Raw genomic sequence first — 11224 nt, forward strand, 5'->3', positions numbered from 1 at the left:
GTCCGGAGCCTGTGCTCCGCAAATGGGAGAGGCCACAACAGTGAGAGGCCCGCATAACGCAAGAAAAAAAAAAAAAAAAAAAAAAAAAAAGATAAAAGCCACACTTCTAACACAGTAAACCTGTCATTTTATGACTGATTCTGGCCCATATTTCTGCCTACTGTCCCTCAGTTCTAACCCTGTTGAACTATTTGCAACTACATTAAAAACCTTTAGGCTTTTATATGTTGCTATCACTGCCTGAAAATCCAATCTTCCAGCATGTCCCTAAAGAACCCATACTCTACTTTCAGGACTCAGTTCAAATGTCCTTTCCCTTGGAAAACATTTCCTGAGATGAGGAAAGTCAAAGGGTCTATTCATACAGGTCACTAGAGGGTAAGTAAGCCCCCTGAAGACAAACAATACACTGCATTACTCCTTGAATTCTCAGAACTTGGCACATAATCAAATGCTAAGTATCTGCTGAACTCAAATCAGTGAGGAAGGGACATACCTGGCGGTCCAGTGGTTAAGAATCCATCTTCCAATGCAGGGGACGTGGGTTCAACCCCTGGTTGGGGAACTAAGATCCCACATGCCATGGGGCAACCAAGCCCGTGTGCTGCAACTACTGAGCCCACATGCCACAACTAGAGAGAAGCCCCCGCACTGCAAGGAAGAGCCCGCGCACTGCAACTAAGGCGCAACTAAGTCAAAAATAAATAAATAAATATTTTTAAAAATAAAATAAAATAAAAACAGTATAAAAACAAACATTATTTTTTAAAAAAAAAAAAAAACCTTCACCTTCCAATGCAGAGGGTGTGAGTTCAATCCCTGGTCAGGGAGCTAAGATCCCACATGCCTCACGGCCAAAAAAAAACAAAATATAAAACAGCAGTAATATTGTAACAAATTCAACAAAGACTTTAAAAATTGTCCACATCAGGGCTTCCCTGGTGGCAAAGTGGTTAAGAATCTGCCTGCCAATGCAGGGGACACAGGTTCGAGCCCTGGTCTGGGAAGATCCCACATGCCGCGGAGCAACTAAGCCCACACACCACAAATACTGAGCCCGTAACACAACTACTAAAGCCCACACGCCTAGAGCCCGTGCTCCACAACGAAGAGTAGCCCCTGCTCACCCCAACTAGAGAAAAGCTCACACACAGCAACGAAGACCCAACATAGCCAAAAATAAAATAAATTTAACAAAAAAAGATCCACATCAAAAAAAATCTTAAAAAAAAAAAAAATCGTGCAGAAAAGCAGCACCCTTTAATAAATGTTGTTGGGTTAACCAGATGATCATATGGAAAAAAGATAAAACTGCATTTTTTTTTTTTGTGAGCACTGGATCCACTGCTCACAATGAATACCAAGATAAATTCTAAATGGATAACAGAGTTACATGTAAAAATGACACCTACAAATAGTGTAGAAATTGTTCTTCTACAAATACTAGAAGAACACACGGCTGTAATCCTTTATCACCTACAAGTGGAGAAAGCTTCCTAACGTGATTCAAAAAAATACATCCATATATTTGACTTAATGAAAATAAATGTCTGGATAGCAAAAATACCGTAAGTGAAATGAACAGATTTACTGCAATATCAGTAAAACAATATTTTTTATTCTCAATTATATCTGAGAAATCAGTGAGTTATTAAAACAAAAAGTTTAGTGATGAAATAAGAACACACAAATCGGAAGTTTTTGAGATTTATAAAAAGGTCTACCAATAATAAATTCAGTAGAGGCAACAAACAGCAGACTGGAAACTACAAAAACCCGAATCAGAGATACGGAAGACAAAAATTATGGGAAAATATAGGACAGATAGTTCCCGGAAATCTAGTATTTGTACAATCAGAGTTCAAAAATATAAAGAAATACAGGATGGCAGAGAAGACTAACAGACTGAATGTTCCCTGAGCTAAAGAAACATAACTGAGTCTTCAGATCATTACTTATGATAACCAGACATATTTATGAATTTTAAAGATCAGTATTAAAAAGGGGGAAACCAGGGACTTCCCTGGTGGCACAGTGGTTAAGAATCTGCCTACCAGTGCAGGGGACATGGGTTCAAGCCCCAGTCCTGGAAGATTCCACATGCTGCGGAGCACCTAAGCCCGTGTGCCACAACTACTGAGCCTGCGCTCTAGAGCTGGCGAGCCATAACTACTGAGCCTGCATACCACGACTACTGAGGTCCGCACACCTAGAGCCCATGCTCCGCAACGAGAAGCCACAGCAATGAGAAGCCTGCGCACCACGACGAAGAGTGGCCCCCACTCGCCGCAACTAGAGAAAGCCCACGCATAGCAACGAAGACCCAACGCAGCCATAAATAATAAATTTCAAAAATTAAAAAAAAGGGGGATATCAACAAGTAACATCAGATTTTTCTGTACAAAATCAAATGTTAAGAGAAGAACAAAACCTTCAAATTACAAAAGGAAATAAGGCATAACCCAATATTTCTATACCAAGCCAAACTTTCAGTCAAAATACCAACTGCAAGGAAAAGAGAATCATATTCTCACATAAGCTCAGAAGAATCCCACCTACAAAATATAAAAAGATTCCAAGAAACAACATTCTAGCCACAAGAACTGAAACAGGAGAAAAAAATGGAAAAGACTTAGTACAGTAAAGACAATAAGGAAACTACAACATAGTAAAATGTTAACAGTTAAGTCTAGGTAATAATTGTTGTGATGTTTAATGCAAATTTTAAATGACTCCTAAAAGAGATGCTTCCTACAGTTCAAAAGCAATAGTGTTCTATAGCTAAAATTCTGTAGCGATTCCTCCTTTTTCCTATTCTATAGGATAGCAGCAGCAAAATAAAGAGCTGTAGGCTGCACCCAAGAGTACAGAAACTGAAGATGTCCCAGTGTGATAAGCTGATGTACTTACAGGGAGTTTGGTGAAGGCCGGGTTGGTGACATGTTTCCCAAAGGCATCTTCCTGGAACTGGAGAAGCTGTACCACCAGCCCAGCCAGTGTTTTATTGGTAGGAGCATCCGCATGAACATACTGCAAGATAAAGACAGAGACTCAAAAACTGGGGCAACTGTCCAGAAGACAATGGAAGACAATGTTAGCTTACTTCCCAGTACCTAAGTACTGGCCTGGTGGCAGATTTTTAAGTCTCTGAGACACTTACATAAACAAATACTGGGAGCCGCGGGGAGGGATAGATAACATGTCCTTTCAGTTAACAGATCTTAAGAATGAGAAATACTATGCCCAAGAAACCAAACCCAAGGGTCATCTCATCTGCACCTGGACCTAAATTAGATGGTGAGATCCTGGACCTCAAACTTGAGCCTGATGCTATTGAATTGGCCTAAAAGTTTGTTTGGGTTTTTCCATAAGATGTTAACAGAAAAACCCGAACGAACTTTCTGGCCAACCTAATATAATGGAATGAGACATACTGGCCACTATATTTCGCATGTGGCCAGAGAGCCAACTGTGTTACAGTTTTTCAAACAAGTCCACAAATTCTTTCATACTCCTCTCAACAAGAGGTGGGGATCTATGGCCCTCCTCTATTGAATCAGGACCATCCATATAGTTCTTTTGGGACACGCACCTTTGGAGCCCTGAACAACAATGAAGTCCAACCACCCTGACATCACCATACTGAGGAAGCTCAGGCTACACTGAGAGGCCACATGGAGAGGCCCCAGCTGCTGTTCAGAAGACTGACAGCACAACCACCAGACACATGAGTAAAGATGATTCCAGGTGATTGTGGCCCCCAGCTGTCAGGTCACTCCCAATCATCAAACATCCCCAGTCAAGGCCCCAGACACCACTGAGCAGAGACAATTGGCCCTACTGTGCCCATCCAAATTCCAGACACACAGGAACTCTAAGCATAATAAAATGGTTGTTTTTATGCATTAAAAAAAAATACATGTGTGGGCACTTAAAAATGGTTAGGATGGTAAATTTTACAAAATTTTTACCACAATAAAATTTTTTTAAAACAAATGTACACGAAAAGTTATCCATGCTAATGTGAATAATGTCAAGAAGGCCAAATTCGTGGTAGACAGCAAGCGAGCATTACAGCAAGGAAAGATAAAGGGTACATGACAGGGAAAGCATAAATTACTTTTTATTAAATGTAAAAATTTAACTTAGTATTAAGCATTCACTATCACTTTGAAAAGCCATCATTAATTTTTTTTTTTTAACCTCCAATTTTGATCAGGAAAAAACATCTATACTTCCTTCCATAAAAAAACTAAAGTTTTCTTCCTGGAAAAAACCTCTTCCCCAGTACCACCCAACATTTCAAGATAATGTTTCTCTTGCGATAAATAATGTCTCAGCGATACATATATTGCAAAATATCAGCTACACAGTCTACCATTAATTACTATGCCTTAAGTTGACTGACTCTCAAGATGTGCTACTGTCAATCAAAGACAGCATAATATAAAAGGGCAATTCTTCTTAAAGCTTAGTATCCTCGCAAATTTTTATTTATTCAGGTATGTTAGCTTTCCACTATAAATAGAACAGCCAGCATGCAGTTAACTTTGCTAAGAATGGTATTTTGTTGGAATGCTTTATTTTTATTTTTATTTTTTTTTAATTTTATTTATTTTTGGCTGCACTGGGTCTTCATTGCTGTGCCCAGGCTTTCTCTAGTTGCAGTGAGTGGGGCTTCTCATTGTCGAGGTTTCTCTTGTTGCGGAGCATAGGTTCTAGGCACACGGGCTTCAGTAGTTGCAGCATGCGGGCTCAGCAGTTGTGGCTGGCGGGCTCTAGAGCACAGGCTCAGTAGTTGCGGCACACAGACTTAGTTGCTCTGCAGCATGTGGGATCTTCCCAGACCAGGGCTCAAACCCGTGTCCCCTGCACTGGCAGGCGGATTCTTAAGCACTGCACCACCAGGGAAGTCTGGAATGCTTTATTTTACATGAAATCCCCGAGACCAAAGGTTGGTAAAATCCAGTCTACTGCCTGTTTCTGTGTGGCCCACAAGCTAAGAATGGTTTTTACATTTTTTTAATGGCTGGGAAAAAAATTAAAAGAAAAATAATATTTCATGACACATGAATATAACATAAAATTCAAATGTCAGTGTCCATAAATAAAGTTTTATCAACACAGCACACTCATTCATTTGCACATTTTCTATGGCTGCTTTCCTGCAAGACCAGAGTTGAGCAGTTGCAGCTGAGACTGCATGGCCCGCAAAGCCTCAATATTTACTCTTGACCTTTATAGAAACAGTCTGCCTATTCCTGTTGTACACTACTCCTTTTTATCCTTACAGATAACGTCCTTTTATTTAATTTAAAGGTGTCCTGTAAAAACACATTTCCTTAAGGCCACAAAGTGAAACAACTATGTCAGACATGAGCCAAAACCTGGAAACAAGTTTCAAACAATTAAGCACATAAGATGTCAATTCTGTTAGTCTAAAATAATGGTTCTCTTAATTCAATAAGTCAGGCCCAAGAATCTGCATTTCTAACAAGTTCCCACGTGACACTACGTGACTGGGAACTACACTTTAAGAACCACTGGACTTAAAAAAAAATCCACTTCAAATATTATATACCTCAGTTAAAGAACACATTTTATTATAATTCAGAAGTTAAAAACCAGGTAAGCAATTTTTTTTTTTTTTTTGCTGTATGCAGGCCTCTTACAGTTGTAGCCTCTTCCATTGCGGAGCACAGGCTCCAGACACGCAGGCTCAGCGGCCATGGCTCATGGGCCCAGCCGCTCTGCGGCATGTGGGATCTTCCTGGACCAGGGCACGAACCCGCGTCCCCTGCATCGGCAGGCAGACTCTCAACCACTGCGCCACCAGGGAAGCCCCCAGGTAAGCAATTTTTAAATGTTAAAAACTTCTTACAATTCCCCTTTCCTACAGTGCCAATTCCCATAAAAACTAAGTTTACTTCTCTGAGGATTATAAACTTTCAAGTGAAAATTTAACATCAGATTTTTTTTCCAATTTACTCAACATAGTAAATCTTTAATAAGTAATACTCAATTTTGAAAGTAATCAGTAATACTCAACATAGTATAATCTTTAATAAAGAATAAACTCTTTAAAAAAAAAAAAAAGAATAAACTCTTTAAGTCTAACCCAGAGAACTGGCACAGTATGTTGTACATACCCACAAGATAACTTTATAATCTTTAATAAGTACAAGCTTCTCAAAGGAATCACATAATGTACTGCAAGTTTTTCCACACATGGTAAAGCAACGTGAAAAATTAATAACCGTAACTTTTTATTTTTCATATACCTGCAGACAACTGAACAGCGCCAAATCCTAAACCTGAAAGACACCATTTGGAGGAAGGTTGTTCAGCAAAAAACAAACCAACCCTCCAAGCAAAAAGTAATTTTTAATGACTTGTATACATAGCTTTGTATATATTCTAAACTTCACTACTATCTACATGCTTCATTTGTTGTCATTAAGAATGAGAAAGATTTCATGTGGACAACCCTACAGTTTCAGAATAAAGATGGCCAGGTTCAAAGCCCAATTAAAATGATTATCTTAGGTATTTTAAGATCCAATTTTTAAACTACAGAACATTTTTAACTCCATTTACTTTCTCCAAATCACCCACAAAAATGATCAAACATTAAAAAGTATGCAAGAGATGACATTTTTAACTAATAAATTGAATCTGACATTAATAAATTAATGTCAGATTCATACCCTCTCAAAAGGCAGTCAATGTACGACTATAAGATTTTAAATCGACTTTTAAAAATTTCTAAGAGTAACATTCTATTTAACCAATAAGAATGAAGCAGGGGGACCAAATGATACATGACAAAAGTATCACTACCACCTCAAATTTATATAATCCTACCTTCGAGGACTATCTCATTTGATTCGAACAACTGTCTATGGGAGTCACAGTCTTACTCCCAACTTACAAATGAAAAATTAAAACAAGGAAATCAAGTCACCTGCTCAATGACACCAATTAGCAGCCAAGAGTACTGAACTAACGTCTTCCAACCTAATGTAATGCTCATTCCAATATCCCATACAGACATAAGTTCATTTCAACTGCTTCCAAAAATCTCACCTAAACATAAAAAGTTCTTAATAGCTTTCAAAACAATGAATCCTGATTAAAAGGAAAAAAAATTAATAATTATATAGACTACTTCAGTCATAAAAATTTTATCTTTTGATCAAAAAAAGTTCAACAGAATGTTTTACTTAAGACAACAAAAATTTTTTTAGTCTCAAAGAATTTTGATTAAAAAAGTTAGAAGGATATGTTTGGAAAGTTATCAATAAATCTGCTTTATATTCCCTGTGACATTAATATAGTATCAAAAGTTTAACTTATCCGTAAACAATTCTATTGTAGCAGATGTCCCATCTGGAAAAAAGAAGTCTTAAACTGGTAAATACTTTATGTAAAGGGCACTGAAATGCCTTCCTTGGGCAATCTACTCTATTTTAGTAATCTTCGTTAAATCCAAAGCATCTTTATTTAAATCATCCTAAAATCTTAAATCTTATTTCAGGGGTAAGCCAAACTTCGGGAAGAAACTTACCTGGGAACTCAATGGCTTTTAGATATACTTCACCTTCACAAGGTTTTATCATCTGAAAATCACTCTGAACTATGGATAGAAATATATCTTTCAAAGTCAGGATGAAAGATATGCACCCAGTAATACAAAGCAGGCAGCTTAGGTAGGTAAACAAGCTTCCGCACTGCTAGTGGACTGAAAATGCAACCTCAGGCAAACAGTTAACCTCTCTTGTGCTTCAGCTTCCACGTACCTAAAATGGTCACCTCCTCTGGACTCCTTTGGCTAGTTGAAGCTCATCCCAGTCAAAAAGTATTCACTCTCCTTTCTGTACTGCTAAGCCAAATGGATCAACAAAGCCTAAACAAACAGGTTTCTATACTAGTTAATCTGTTCATTCATGGAACAAATATTTACTGAGCACCTCCTATAGGCATTCAGAAGACAAAAACAATACAAGGAAGTTCATTTCTAATTTGAAATCACCTGGGTTTTATAAGTAGGTGCCTATGTCTATCTTTTCCACAACACTGTGAGTTCCTTAAAGAGAGGGATTATGTGGCACCCAAAAAAAAAAGGCAGAGGGGGGGTTTGAGCCAGGCAGACCTTTGAATTCCAAATTTGCCACTCCTAACTGTAATTCTTAGAGAAGTTACTTAAATCTCCACCCTCAGGTGTCTCTCATGTGGAAAACGAAGTAAATAATATCTATCATTCAGGACTGCTGTGAGGATTTAAGTGACTTATGTTTTAAATGCCTGGGTAAGGCGGATGTTCAGTTGTTCACTGAGTGCATACATAAACCCATCAATAAAAATGCTACTATCAATGTCATGTTTATTTCATTTATTTGCTGAGATTTATGAATTTGAAAACACACTATTAAATGCAACAGAAAAGTTTAGTTAAATCCTATCAATGTGTATACCAGGTAGAGATATATCCTGTAAAGAGGAAGCAAAGAACCTTCTGGCAAATATTTTCACCACACCAATACCACTCTCAGAGGCTGACAGGATTCTGACTGTCAGGCCCAAGGGACAAACAATTCTTAATCTGAGTAGGCCCAAGAAACACACTCTAGCTTTATGAAACTCTGAGAGGTCAAACCTAACTTTAACTTTGTCTTTAAGGCCTCAGGCACACTGAGCCAACATTAGCCTACTGTCTTCAACACTTTGGGACAAATCCTGCAATCAGCCTCACAGCCACTTCCTCACCCACCCAAACAAACCTTTTAAAGATTATCCAAGCCTAAAGCTGCCCTCTTAAAATTGGGTGCAAACAGATGCACAGAGTTTGGAGAGGTAGAAATTACTATTACTGTATTTCCCTTTTTCTTTTCCCTTCCTTGCTATCCAAAGGAATATTCCTCCTATTTCTTTTTGTTAAAGCTACACTGATAAAGTCATACAATATTATATGTCAATTATATCTCAATAAAACTGGGGTAAAAAATCCAGACTGGGGGGAAAAATACATTAAGGTATATTAATTTAAGACCCAAAGTACTGGCTGAAGGGCACATGATAAACAATACTTTAATAATATAAATATATTCAACTCCCTTAGCTACTACCAGAAGAAGCTCTACTGCCAACACCAAAAAAGTGACGAATTTACCACTGTACAAGCGAAAGCAATATTCTTGTCTACCTACATGTAAATGAGAAAAAGCTACAATCCCAAATGTGACTGCAACATTTCAGGGGGGGAAAAGTCAAAAAATCAAAAAATATATTGTAAATAAAAATATATATCGCCTCTCACTTCCTAAAACCTCAGATAAGGAATGGTCATTTCTGAGAGTACCACAATGGAACGCAAAAGCACCCAAGATCCCTGCCCATGGCTAACAACTTCCAAAAGATGATAGGCTCCACTGTGCTGTACACCCCAAATGAGTAGGTTCCTAGACTATCTTTTCATTCATTCCAACAAATATTTACTAAGCAACTACTAAGGGCGAGGCAATGAGGATCAAACATGTTCCGGGACACGTTGTAGTGAACAGGCCTAACAAGGTCCTTGCCCCAGGGGTTATGGTCCACAACGGGGGAAGTAGAGAACTGAAAAGGGTGTTCCGGAAATTTGGGGGCAAAGAGTATTTTTGGCAATCTGCGTCCTTACACCTTCTAAGGGAGTCATTCCTAAATAGTTACATAAAGGGGAAGCTAAAAAAACATGTTATAAACAAGAGGCTAACTTACAACTTTTAATACCACTGACTCAGCGGAACTTACATTCCAAAGGTAGAGCAAACAGGTAAATAAAAATAATCTCAAAAAGTGGTATGGGGCTTCCCTGGTGGCGCAGTGGTTGGGAGTCCGCCTGCCGATGCAGGGGACATGGGGTCGTGCCCCGGTCCGGGAAGATCCCACATGCCGCGGAGCGGCTGGGCCCGTGAGCCATGGACGCATACACGGGTAGAACAAGGCCAGGAGCTAAGACTCGCACTGCCTAAAAAACAAAGTTCAGATGACTTCAGTGTATTCAAGACCCCCTCCATCATTAGAACTTAAACAACTTTTAATTCATGTCATTCACTGCTCTCATGCAAAAAACCCAAAGCACTCAACTGGAGAGCTGGTTCTTTCCCCACCTTTAAATACGTTTGTTAAAAAAAAAAAAAAAAAAAAAGTGGTATGAAGAAAACAAAGGTGATATGAAGCGGGGTGATCTAACATGAATAGGGTTCTCAGGGAAGGCCTCACATTAGCCACAAGTGAACATTAACTCTTGCACTCCCACTATACATAACCAGAAGTAGTGAAGTAAAAGCCGTCATTTTTTTTTTTTTTTTTTTTTTTTGCGGCACGCGGGCCTCTCACTGTTGTGGCCTCTCCCATTGCGGAGCACAGGCTCCGGACGCGCAGGCTCAGCGGCCATGGCTCACGGGCCTAGCCGCTCCGCGGCAGGTGGGACCTTCCCGGACCGGGGCACGAACCCGTGTCCCCTGCCTCGGCAGGCGGACTCTCAACCACTGCGCCACCAGGGAAGCCCAAAGCCGTCATTTTTTAATATTAGTTCTCATGAATACTGTAATTCATTATATTAACCTGCTGTAACCAACGTCCGAGTACAATCGTCCATAATCCGTCTTTAGCATATCAACAGCAGGTAGTAAAACCTTAGTCACCTCACTTGACTTTGAAGACTAGTCTCTAAACAAAACTTGCCGCTTTTACACCTCTGGCTCCGACAGTTTTAACAATCATAGCTCACACACCTAAAGCAGCCAACAAAAGAGGAAGATTCACACCCTCCGTGTCGCTGAGCTCGACCTGCTCCTGCAGGAGCAGGCAGGGGCTTTCGCCCGGGGTGCGTGGGCTCCCAAGAGCGGAGCTCGGAGGACCAGTGGAGTCCCGGGAGCGCGGACGCCGAGAGCTCACCGCGGGGGCGTGGCGGGCCCTGCGCCTGCCTTTGTTGTCCCTCGTGGCGCGCGGGGGGAGGGGCGGCCAGAAGCCCGCGAGCCCAGTAGCGGCCCCCGGCCCCCGTCTCGTGGCCTTCCGGCCCCTACGAGAGCGCGAACCCACCTTCTTGTAGTGCTTGCCCAGCCAGACCCGCACCGAATCCAGCTGGGACACCGTCTCCGGGCTCTCCCAAAACTTGCTGGTCGGGCCCCCGTCCTTCCGCCGATAAACTGCCAGGCCCGCGGCCGCCGCCGCGCCTCCCAGA

General features: G+C 40.4%; 1 protein-coding gene across 1 annotated transcript in view; it reads right to left on the bottom strand.

Moving 5' to 3' along the window:
• The window catches only part of SMARCC1 (SWI/SNF related BAF chromatin remodeling complex subunit C1), a 183885-nt gene extending 172668 nt beyond the window's left edge, over positions 1–11217 (bottom strand). The window contains exons 1-2 of the mRNA XM_007446140.1: positions 11083–11217; positions 2911–3030 (exon numbers count right to left, since the gene is read on the bottom strand). The gene's annotated coding sequence lies outside the window, so the exon portion shown is untranslated. The remainder of the gene's footprint in view (positions 1–2910; positions 3031–11082) is intronic.
• Positions 11218–11224: the final 7 nt, after the last annotated feature.

Source organism: Lipotes vexillifer, unplaced genomic scaffold (assembly GCF_000442215.2).
Source record: "Lipotes vexillifer unplaced genomic scaffold, Lipotes_vexillifer_v1.1 scaffold491, whole genome shotgun sequence".
NCBI lineage: Eukaryota > Metazoa > Chordata > Mammalia > Artiodactyla > Lipotidae > Lipotes > Lipotes vexillifer.